Below are 12,604 nucleotides of genomic sequence, written 5' to 3' on the forward strand. Positions count from 1 at the left end.
TTCTCGGATTGGGTTGGGGCTGTCCAGGGAATGTACCAGTTGGTGCAGCAGTAGGTGCTTGTTGTTGAGCTACTTGAGATATTTGCGTTTCCAGCATTTTGTTATGGGTAGCCAAGGCATCTACTTTGCTTGCTAGTTGTTTAAGTTGTTCGCCAGTGTGTATGTTCTGGTTTAAGAAATCTTTATTGGTTTGTTGTTGGGAAGCTATAAAGTTTTCCATCATGATTTCCAAGTTGGATTTTCTAGGGGTATTATTGTTAGGATTCTGTTTCTGATATCCTGGAGATATAGATGGGGCTTGATTTGGAGACTGTCCAGGTGCGTATAAAGCATTATTACTCTTATATGAGAAGTTTGGATGGTTCTTCCAATTTGGATTATAGGTATTCGAATAGGGGCTTCCTTGAGCATAGTTTACTTGCTCTGTTTGGATTCCAGTCAAGAGTTGACATTCCGCAGGAGTGTGGCCTTGGATTCCACAGACCTCGCAATTCTGAGTTATAGCAACCACGGCTGTTGGAGGTGATACGTTTAAACTTTCAATCTTCTGGACTAAAGCATCCACTTTTGCATTGACGTGATCAAGGTTACTTATCTCGTACATGCCAGTTTTCGGTTGAGGTTTTTCCACTGTTGTTCGTTCGGTTCCCCACTGATAGTGGTTTTGGGCCATGCTCTCGATAAGCTGGTAAGCATCAGCATAAGGTTTGTTCATTAGTGCACCACCTGCAGCGGCGTCTATTGTTAACCTTGTGTTGTATAAGAGACCATTATAAAATGTGTGAATTACTAACCAGTCTTCCAAACCATGGTGTGGGCAAAGTCTCATCATGTCTTTGTATCTTTCCCATGCTTCGAAAAGAGACTCGTTGTCTTTCTGTTTAAATCCGTTTATCTGGGCTCTTAACATAGCTGTTTTGCTTGGTGGAAAATATCGGGCAAGAAAAACTTTCTTCAACTCGTTCCATGTGGTGACTGAGTTGGAAGGAAGAGATTGAAGCCATCTTCTAGCGCTATCTCTTAATGAGAAAGGAAAAAGACGAAGTCGAATTGCCTCTGAAGTGACACCATTAGCTTTAACAGTATCAGCGTATTGGACAAATACGGACAAATGAAGGTTTGGATCTTCGGTAAGATTTCCAGAGAATTGGTTCTATTGCACAGCCTGCAACAACGAAGGTTTAAGTTCAAAGTTGTTTGCTTCGATTGCGGGCGGAGCAATACTTGAATGCGGTTCATCTTGCGATGGAGCGGCGTAATCTCTAAGAGCACGAGCTGGTTCTGCCATCTCGGTTAAAGAAGGAAAATCTTTGAGATCAGGAAGGTCTATAGGAGGGAGATTGTTTTCAGCACGATATTCCCGAATTCGTCGTAAGACTCGGAGATATAGTTCGATATCGTTGATTCGTAAATAGAGCGGTTCGCCTTGAGAGCGAGTGCGTGGCATACAAATCAACGAAAGAAAGAAAATAGAAGAAAAAGAAACCTTAGTCTCTACAGCGTAACGGAAGAGTTACGATATCGATTGAATAAAAGTCCCCGGCAACGGCGCCAAAAACTTGATCGCTCGACTGGGTGAGTCGAGAATGTGATACAAACTGCAAGTGCACAGTTCTATCGCGTAGTTTTAAAAGATATCGATCCCACAGGGACTTATGAATCGATATACCGTTATCTAAGGTTACTACGTAAATCTAAGGTGAAAATGTTTGATTGTTTGGGGAAAAGCTAAGAGCTAAACTAATATCTAGATTAAATATTAATAAAACGGATATCGGTATGTAGTTCGTCAAAACTAGGGAATCAAGTCCTTGTCGGTTTCTTGGTTTTAAAATGAATCGTTTCGGTTAACTTTATTGGTTAAAGGTTTTATCTCAAACTCTCGCTCTGTTGAATAAACCATGATCTTATATTAATGTTGCTGTCACTTATAATTAAGTCAAAAACCATATTTTGAAAGCAATAAAGTTGCAGAAACTCTTTTTAAGAAAATACTGACCGTTTTAAACACCCTTATCTCAAACTCTCGCTCTGTTGACTTAGGTTATATAATTAAATCCAAATGCTTAACTCTCGTCCTCACATTCAATCTTTAAAAATACTTTTTGGAAAAGGTCAGAATTTAATTAACTCTAAAACTTGCTCTCGCCCTGATCTAGAATTAATGCCTAACTTACACTGTCCAGTTAAAATCTCAAACTCTCGCTCTATTGATTTTAACTTCTTTATGTCTTTTACTTTGGTAAAAAATCTTGTTATTAAACCTGTAAGTTGAGACCATAAAAAGATTGATTTTGATTTTAAGTTTAGATAGACCGACTCAGTCTCGATCCCTTATTCTGCTTACTTTACATACCGATACCTAGGCAAATTAGCCAGACATGCTAAATAAATAAGAATTTATATCATGCATAAACAGACTCATTCCAGGCAGATAATATGAATAGACAGTAGAATAAAACATTAAAAATTAAATAACAATTAAAGAACCTGAATGCGTAATACAATGGTCTTGAACACTCCACCACAAGCCGGTAGGATTTGTTCTTCGATTCTTCAATTAAGCAGTAAAATAAATCAAGGAAATAAAACTCGAATATAACGTAAGGTTAAATCCGGTATAAAGTTGCACAGTAGTTTCCGGTGTAGAAACTATTACGCGAAAAATATCTAAAAGCTAAAAAAACGGGAAAGATAAATTGCAAGGGAAAAGAGAAAGTAAAGCTTGCAAAAGAAATAAATAAAATGAACAATGCTGGAAAGGAAGAAAAATAAGCAAAGGCGTGCAAGGAAAAATTTGGCAGAGCTTCCGCAAAACTGAGCGTGCAAAAACTGTGTATTTTTTAGGTTTGTGAGATGGCTATTTATAATAGCCTTGGTAACTGCCTTGCGTTCCCTACGAGTCTTCAGCATGGCTAAATACACGGCTTGGGAATAGGATACGAAGTCCTCAACGTTACTTCCATTCTTCTGAGAGCGTAAGTTGCGCCAAAAAGCTAGTGGACTGGTGTGACGCTCGTCACACCATGTGTGACGTCCGTCACAAGGCTACTTCGCGTGACGCTCGTCACAACCCTTGTGACGCTCGTCACAACCCTTGTGACGCCCGTCACAGGGGCAACGTGCGCTTTCTTTTGGGCTGGGCTTGGTCTTGGTTATTTGTTTCCTTTTTATTGCTTTTTACACCTCCTTTTCTTCCCTTTTTCACTTTTGCTTCGAAATGGATACCTGACATAAATAGCAAGGAAATACTGCATAATATCTGATAAAATGGGATAAATTAAAGTAAATGATAATAAAATCTAATTAAATTAAGTCTTAAAATGTGATATAATTTCATGTTATCACAATTTATAAATACTTACCATGGATTGTTCTAAGCGTCCATATCCGACACGTCCTTTTCGGTACGGATATGCGGGACTTGATGCTCTTTCCCGATTTGTAGCACTTATTCTTTGAAAAACCGGGTCTTGTCTTTTGGATTTGAAAGCTTCCCATTCTTCAGCCGATATCAAACTTTCATATTTTTTAGGAAGCTCCGCATCCACAAAATTACCATCCGCATCCTTAAGGAACTTGGATGATAAAAATGTCCGAAACCCTCTTAGAAGCTTTCCGGCCAACTTCATACAAAAACCTCTTCTTTCTTCTTCGATGTTAAAACATCGCTAAGAAAAACATACAGATTGATAGTTAGTATCGGTAATTGAAAAAATATAATTGATACCGTATAATTAAGGGCCAAATGATTGTACCTTTATCTCACTCCAAATTTTTTCTTTCGACTCATTCAGCTCTTTGTTTCTCCAATCATCACATGTAATGGGAATTTCATTCCTTACTAGTGCACCGATAAAACTAGTTAAGGTATGCCCATTAGGTTCTATAAGCTGTCCCTGGTTGTTCCAACAGACATCTAGTATGATGCCTCGAGATCTTCCTTGGACCACCCTCCTCATTACTGTGATGCCTCTTCGAATTTCTTCTTCCGCGGATACTTTTTTACTAACTTCCTCCTGTTGGTTATCAGCCATGTCTAACCTGTAATAAACCAAGGAAACCATCAAATATCAAATATAACTTGTAATCAAAGCAATTGAAAACAAAAAAATAAAGAAATCATGCATTATCAGATATAACTTATAATCAAAGCAATTGAAAACAAAAATATAATGAAATCATGCATTATCACATATAACTTATAATCAAAACAATTGAAAAATAAAAATAAAGAAACCACGGATAATTTACCTAAGTCACTAACATCTCTTTCTTTTCTTTGTTGGAATATTAATCACTTGTTTCTTAGCAATGCGTACGGATGAATTGATCCAAATTCCCTCATTATGATCGTTTCTTATATATGACTCATCCGGTATAAGATCCTCAACTTCATCATTTCTATTCAACTCATTCCGTCTAATGCATGACTCATTCTCAACATCAATATTACATTGATCGACACCGCTATCATCAGTCACTTTGTTAGAGAAAAGCACTATAGACCATTTTGTACTCTTCGGGTCATTCACATAGAACACTTGTTTAGCTTGAGATGCTAGAATAAAAGGTTCATCTTTGTACCCCACCCTAGTAAGATCAACTTGCAAAAATCCAGACTTATCCATTCGTATGCCACTACTATTCACCCACTTGCAACCAAAGATGGGAATCTGAAACTTCTCGTAATCAAATACCCAAATGTGCTCAATAACTCCAAAATATGACAAATTTGCATATTTGGGGTTTAAGTCCTTCATACTTGATATATGCATTGCTTCAGCTAGCACGGTGACACCACTATTTTGCATAGTACTCTTATCATCTTGTTCTTTGGTATAAAATGTGTATCCATTAATTGAATATGCGCTATGAGAAAACACATGCAAACTTGGACCATATGCCAAACATCTCAACATTTCTGTTACCGAAGAAGGATCTGAAGAGCGCTTCAAATAAATATGATCCTTCAACCATTGTATGAAACTTTGATTGTGCTCTATAACTATCCAATTTTCATTTCTGTTCGGATTTAACCTTCGGAGTACATCCTTGTGCATTTCAACATATGGCTCAACCTCATTATTATTGTGCAGAACATACAAATGAACTTGATCCCGTTCATCCCTTGATATTGTCACAATTTTATTCCCAATTAATTTTTTACCTTCCATTTTGTCGAAAATCTGAGCTCTGGGGAGTCCAATCGATTGAACGTTAGACAAATATTCAGTACAAAACTCAACAACTTCTTCAACAATGTATCGTTCAACAATACAACCCTCTGGTCGACTTCGGGATTTCACGTACCCTTTTAATATTTTCATATACCGTTCAGCAGGGTACATCCATCTCATATATGCTGGTCCACACAACTGTGTCTCTTTCACAAGATGAACAACTAAATGAACCATTATGTCAAAAAAAGACGGAGGAAAATACATTTCAAGCTCACACAAGGTAATTACAATCTCTTTTTGTAGTGTTGGTAAGATCTCGGGATCGATCACCTTACTACAAATTGACCTAAAGAAAAAACACAATTTAGTTATGGCACTTCTTACTTTTTCTGGCAAAATAGAACGTATACCTATCGGTAGAAAATGTTCCATTATAACATGGCAATCATGTGTCTTCAAATTCTTCAACTTGAGGTCTTTCATAGAAACAAGTCTTCTGATATCAGATGAGTATCCTTCTGGAACCTTAACTTCACTCAGAGACTTACACAATTTTTTTTTCTCCTTTCTAGATAAAGTAAAAGCAGCAGGTGGTAGATATGTTCGTCTTCCTTTCTTCACGGGTGCTAATTCAGTTCTCATTCCCATTTTTAACATGTCCTCCCTTGCTTTAAGGCCATCCTTAGACTTGCCTTTTATATTGAGTAATGTACCGATAACACTTTCAAATACGTTTTTTTCAATATGCATAACATCGAGAAAATGTCTCACGTACAAAGACTTCCAATATGGCAATTCAAAAAATATCGACCTTTTCTTCCACCCACCTTTCACAATCTTATGTGCAAAAGGCTTGCCAAACTCAGTACGCACATCTTTCACCTTTTCAAAAACTTGTTCACCTGACAATGCGGGTGGAGCTCTACGATGTTCGGTGTCTCCATTGAATGCTTTTCTCCATCCACGGTAGTGATGTTTAGAATGTAAGAATCTACGATGACCGAGAAACACATTCTTCTGGCAAAGTTCCAATCGAATCGTATCGGTTCCGTCTTCACAAACAGGATACGCACGTTGACCTTTAATGCTATACCCAGATAGATTCCTGTATGCTGGAAAATCATTAATTGTGCCAAACAACATCGCCCTCAAATTGAAACTTTCTTTCCTATATCCATCATAAACCTCCACACCGTTCTCCCACAAAATCTTTAAATCTTCGATCAGAGGTGTCAAGTATACGTCTATGTCATTCCCTGGTTGTTTAGGCCCAGAGATTAACATAGATAACATCATGTACTTACGCTTCATACATAGCCACGGAGGTAGGTTATAAATCATAAGAATCACAGGCCATGTGGTATGTGAGATACTTTGAAGACCATGTGGGTTCATTCCATCAGTAGATAATGCCAATCGAAGGTTTCTTGCTTCTGATCCAAACTCAGGATAATCATTATCAATCTTCAACCACTGTGGTGAATCAGCCGGATGCCGATACTTTCCATCAATAATTCTTTCATCTGCATGCCAAGTAAGATGTCTTGCATCGGTTTCACTACTAAACATGCGCCTAAATCTCGGAATTATCGGAAAATACCATAAGACTTTTGCGGGAGATAATCTTTTCTTATATCGAGACAAACCGCATTTAGGGCACTCAGTTAACATTGCATATTCGTTACGAAACAAAATGCAATCGTTAGGACAAGCATGTATCTTATCATAGCTCATGCCAATAGAGCACAACATTTTTTTTTGCCTCATAGGTTCGATTAGGAAGAACATTATCATCCGGTAGCATTTCTCTCATAAGGGCCAACAACTCTGTGAAACTTTTATCCGACCATCCATTGCCCGCCTTTAAGTTGTACAACTTTAATACCGCAGAAAGTCTTGAGAATTTAGTGCAACCTTTGTACAACGGTTTCTCTGCATCGCTTACCATCCTCTCAAACATTTCAGGACAATCATGAAGATCTTCTTCCAGTGCTTCTACAATCTCTTCAACTCGATCACAATCGTATGTTTCCGTGTCTTTGTCGTATGAAGCATAGGTCGTATTACTTTTTCCACTCGATTCAACATTCTCGTTAATTTTCTCACCATGAAATATCCAACACTGATAACTTTGATCAATTCCATGCCTCAGCAAATGCGATTTCAATCCATGTGCGTCAACCTTACCAATATAACAACAACGCAAGCAAGGACAATGCATTCGTCTGGGGTTTTCAGCGTGTTGAACAACATACTTAACGAATTCCAAAACCCCACTCTCGTACTCTTTGGTCATTCGATCGGCACAGATCCATGTTTTATCCATGGTTTTCCTACTTATTAAAGTAAACAATTAATCCAGACGAAAATACATAACTAAGGTAGTATCTTTGAACATTCAACTGGTCAAAACTATTATTCCATAGTAGTTTCAATGAACATTCAAATTGATTTCAAAATACATTCACCAAAATCCATTTAACATCCTAACTAGTATTCACCTGTCACCAAACTTTGTAGCTTGTTCTTTTCAGACTAGCATGAGTTACTAAATTGATACACTAACTAATACTTTAACTCCTATTAGCATTTCAATAACTGATTTCAAAATACACTAGTAAACCTTGTCCATTCAATATTAACTAACTTACTAACTTTATTTGCCAATTCAAACATGACTAACCAACTTTCCTAAATAACTAACTGAATCACATTTCAAATTTCATAACAGTCCTACTAACAAAACTGTTCTAATTAATCTCTAACAGTCTCTGACACATAATTAACAGTTTCATAGCTAACTATCGAATCAACTCAACTAACAATCATATTATCATTAACCAACTAACTACTTTTCACTAACTTACTAACTTAACTAACATTTCAAACTAACACTTTAATTCCCTAAACACTAACTGATTCAACTTCAAAACCAACATTCAACCCTAAGGCAACAGAATAAACTTCAAAATCTCAAAATTTGGGTCATTTTATATGACTGAGTTTACCACAATGATCCTGGTTCCCTTTTTATGCTATACCTGATTTAACCGCTTAGTCAGTACTTTTAAATTATTATTTGCTGGCCTGTCTCCTGGAATTATGTTATGTAATTGATTATTTAGTACTTATCTTGCTTCTTCCAAGGACTTATACTAAACTTCTACAAAACTGCTTTTCTGTATTTGATAAGAAATGGGATTATTCACTGTCATCGATTTTCTTATGGTGTGCCTTCATTTCAGCATGTACAAAAGAGTGGTTTTTAATTCATTCCTATTTAGTAAAGAACAGTGTACTATATATGAGATGATTTGTACAGTGCAGAATTTGCATATTGATATTCTTTACCAAAAACACAAGATCTTGCACATTGGTGATACAGAAAAATACAGAAAAATATAAAATGGGGCAAGAGTTTTCACACATAATGTTCATCTATAACACATTATATAAAATCAAATATCACTCACAAACCATAAACATTCACATATGCAAGAATGAATACAATGTAGTCATTACCTCTACTTCAACATGCATGTGGTACCAAAGTTATTTAGGGTTTGAGAAAGAGACTTACCAAGGTGTGGTTATGGTGAGAAGTACGTGAGCACCGCCGGTACAGTGAGAAGGAAGGGTTTGTTTCGCTGCCGGTATAGTGAGAAGAAATACGTGAGCACCGCCGGTACCAAAGTTATTTAGGGTTTGTTTCCAGAGAGAAATACGTGAGCACGGCCGCCGAGAGTGAGAAGGTAGGGTTATTGTGTGAGTTGAGAAGAAGGTTACGGCTGATGGAGATTGAGGGGAAGAGGAAATGGCGTAAGTTTTTGAGGTGAGTGAAGAAGAGGGAAAACAAAAGAACAGAGAACGAAAGCGCTTTTGTGGTCTGAAATTTTATTTTAATAAGACCTTAGACAGCGCTTTTGTGGCAAGCGCTTTCTAAGGTATGCCTAAGACAGCGCTTTCCAAAAGCACTTTCTAAACCCCCTCTTAGACAGCGCTTTTGGTTTTAATTTTTTTTTTAATTTAAAGACTTTAGACAGCGCTTTACCAAAAGCGCTGTCTAAAGTCTATATTTATAAGCGCTTTCTAAAAGCGCTGTCTAAGGGGGGGTCTTAGACAGCGCTTTTAGAAAGCGCTGTCTAAGACCCCCCATTAGACAGCGCTTTTATTATTTTCTTGGAACATTTTCCGTGTTTGTTTTTAATTTTAACCTTAGACAGCGCTTTCTTTTAAAAGCGCTGTCTAAGATGCGCTGTTAAAAGTCATTTTTGGCGTAGTGAAAGTTTATGATATAAGAGTTTTATTAACTTGTTTATGTAAAATGAATAACATATATGCAACAATTTAATTTAGTGGTTATTGTTAAGTATGATGAGCAAAACACGTGATGAGCTTTCTTAGTGTGCAAGTTACAGCTGAAATCATTAATTTAGGTAATTTTAGTTGGTTATAAGAGTTATTTAGGATGTAACTAACTCTAGATCACTGTATATGCTTGATGTCTTGTAATGATAAAGTTTAGTTGTGAAATATACAAGTTTTATCTTCAAGCTTTGTTTTTCTATTTCAATGGTGCATGACTTGTAGTTTCACATAATATCATCGACCCATGGCTAGGTTTCATTGCATTCATCGCTGCATTCTTCTCGTCCTTCTTCACAACTCAGTTTGTTTTCTTGTTTTGCACTTCATATTCTCCATTTTTTTCCAACCATGTCTGTCGATAGTTCTTCAAGTTCTTCTTCTAGCCATGCTAACATCATATTCTCCGATGCAAATAAAAGTTATCAAAATGGTACACTCAATCTCTATTTCATGCATCCTAATGAGAATCTTGCACTTGTTCTCGTCACTCCTATCTTGAACGCCGATAACTACCATTCTTGATCAAGATCTGTGACAATAGCGTTAAGATCCAAGAATAAACTGCTTTTCATCAATGGTACAATACCTCGACCACCATATGAAGACTGTGACTCCATTGATTGGGACCAGTGAAACACAATGAGCATGTCATGGTTGAATAACTCGGTCGAATCTGAAATTTCACAAAGCGTTTTAGGATGGAGACAACTTCAGAATATGGAAGGAATTGAAAGATCATTTTTATCATGGAGATGTATTCAGAAATTCAGGAAGAAATTTGCACCCTTAGGAAAGGTGATTGTTCTATTTCTTCTTATTATACAAAACTGAAAATTTTATGGCAACAATTGGACAATTTTCGTTCAATTCCTACATGTGAATGTGATATTTCGTGTTCATCCATTGGCAAAATTCACAGCTATTGACATTTTGATCAAGTAATCAGATTTCTCAAAGGCTTGAATGATAGCTACTTTGCAGTTAGATCCCAAATCATGTTGATGGATTCTCTCCTAAATATTTGCAATGTTTATTCCTTACTTGTTCAACAAGAAAGACAACTTATACTTCTTATTGATGAATTCAAGCTTTTAGCTTTCCCTGCTACTCAGTCTCAAGGTAGAGGTAACAATTCCTTTTGAGGAAGAGGATCAAGAGGTGTTAGATCATTTTATGATGTGGCAAAGGCATGAGATTTTGCACTCTTTGTGGCATGACCAATCACATTATAGATACTTGTTTCAAAAAGCATGGATATCCTCCTCATCGGCAATAACAAAGTCAACTTAAAAATATTTTCACTGATCATGATGAAGAAGATGAGGCTCAACCTGAGACATCTGAAGAAGAACTCAATGACATTGCGTATGGCCTCATAGGTTTTACACCTGATCAACACAAGGGTTTACTGGCATTGCTTCATCATTCATGTACCTCTCATAATGTTAGCCATCTTGTAACTCAACCTAAGTCCAATTCAGGTATTATCTGCACTATTCATAATCAAGACATTGTGCTTTTCTAGAAGATTATTCTCTTATTTGAAAAGAATTCCTTCAATAACTGTTAAATCACCTAATGGTTCCTTAGTGAGAACCAATCTTGCAGGAACTATTCATTTTGATGATAATTTTTTTTTGACAAATGTGTTGTACATTCCTCATTTCACATTTAACCTTATTTTTGTGCCTAAGCTTACTCTTAGTTTAAAATGTCAATTGGTTTTTGACACTACTACTTGTTTCATACAGACCTCTTACTCCAAGAAGATGATTGGTGCAACTGAATTAAGAGGAGGATTGTACATTCTCAATCACCCTTGAATTGCCATCCCTTCCACCACACCTTTTTGCATCAACTCGTTACTTTCCAAACACAAGTCTAGTTTAGCCATCAATTTTGTATTCCCTAGGCATGACATTGATTGTAACATTTGGCATTGGAGAGGTTGTCATCCATCTAGTGCCAAGCTTATTGAAATAAAGAAAGATATCATTTTATCACTATTGCACCTTCTACTTTATCCTGTGATGTTTGTTTTTATGCTAAGCAAAAGAGACGACCGTTTCCTTATAGTACTAATAAGTTTGCTCATATCTTTGATATGGTACACATGGACATTTGGGATCCTTTATTAGTTCCTTCCATCAATGGTCATAAGTATTTTCTGACTGTAGTTGATGACAAGAGTCGTCTTACATGGATTTTTCTCATGAAAACCAAGTATGAAATTGCCAATCTTATTAAAGCCTTTGTTTCCACGGCCCTTACCCAATACAATAAATCCATTAAATGTCTTAGATTAGATAATGATAATGAGTTTCTACTGCAATATTACTATAAAGCCAATGGCATTATTCATCATACCTCATGTGTTGGTACTCCTCAATAAATGTCATAGTTGAGAGAAAATACCAACACATTCTTGCCATTACTCGAGCCCTTTTGTTCCAATCTCAACTCCCTAAGATTTTCTGGTCCCATGCTATCAGTCATGCCATCCACATCCTTAATAGATTTCCCACACATTTCTTGCATAACAAGTCACCTTTTCAAATACTACATAATTGTCTTCCTAATTGTCATTCCCTTAGAGTCTTTGGCTCTTTATGCTTTGCTTCCACATTTCAAGCACATAGAAAGAAACTAGATTCCAGGTCCATAAAATGTTTATACTAAGGACTCAATCTTTGAGTCAAAGGTCACATATTGTTTGATTTTCATTCCAAGGAAACCTTCTTATCTAGGGATGTTGTATTTTTTGAAACCATCTTTCCCTATAAGCATTCTTCTAGTTCTTCATCTACTCAACGTTCTTCTTCCTCTCATCCATCCCATCCTAATGATGTTTTTGATTTCCCTTATATTGTTGACTCTAACTCTCACCAGTCGTCTGCTAGTCAACAATCAAACTCACCTGAACCTACCCCTGTCACCAGTCCTGACAATGCGTCTCCCAACCTTCCCAATTCCCTTACTATTCCTTCCATTTCCAATAGTCCACATGTCCCTAATCCTTTTTCTAATCCTGATCTTCATTTGATAAGATCAAT

General features: G+C 36.7%; 1 pseudogene; it reads left to right on the plus strand.

Annotated features, from left to right (window-relative positions):
- Positions 1-803: 803 nt before the first annotated feature.
- On the plus strand, positions 804-903 carry LOC127077207 (uncharacterized; annotated as a pseudogene).
- Positions 904-12,604: the final 11,701 nt, after the last annotated feature.

Source organism: Lathyrus oleraceus, chromosome 4 (assembly GCF_024323335.1).
Source record: "Lathyrus oleraceus cultivar Zhongwan6 chromosome 4, CAAS_Psat_ZW6_1.0, whole genome shotgun sequence".
NCBI classification, from domain to species: domain Eukaryota; kingdom Viridiplantae; phylum Streptophyta; class Magnoliopsida; order Fabales; family Fabaceae; genus Lathyrus; species Lathyrus oleraceus.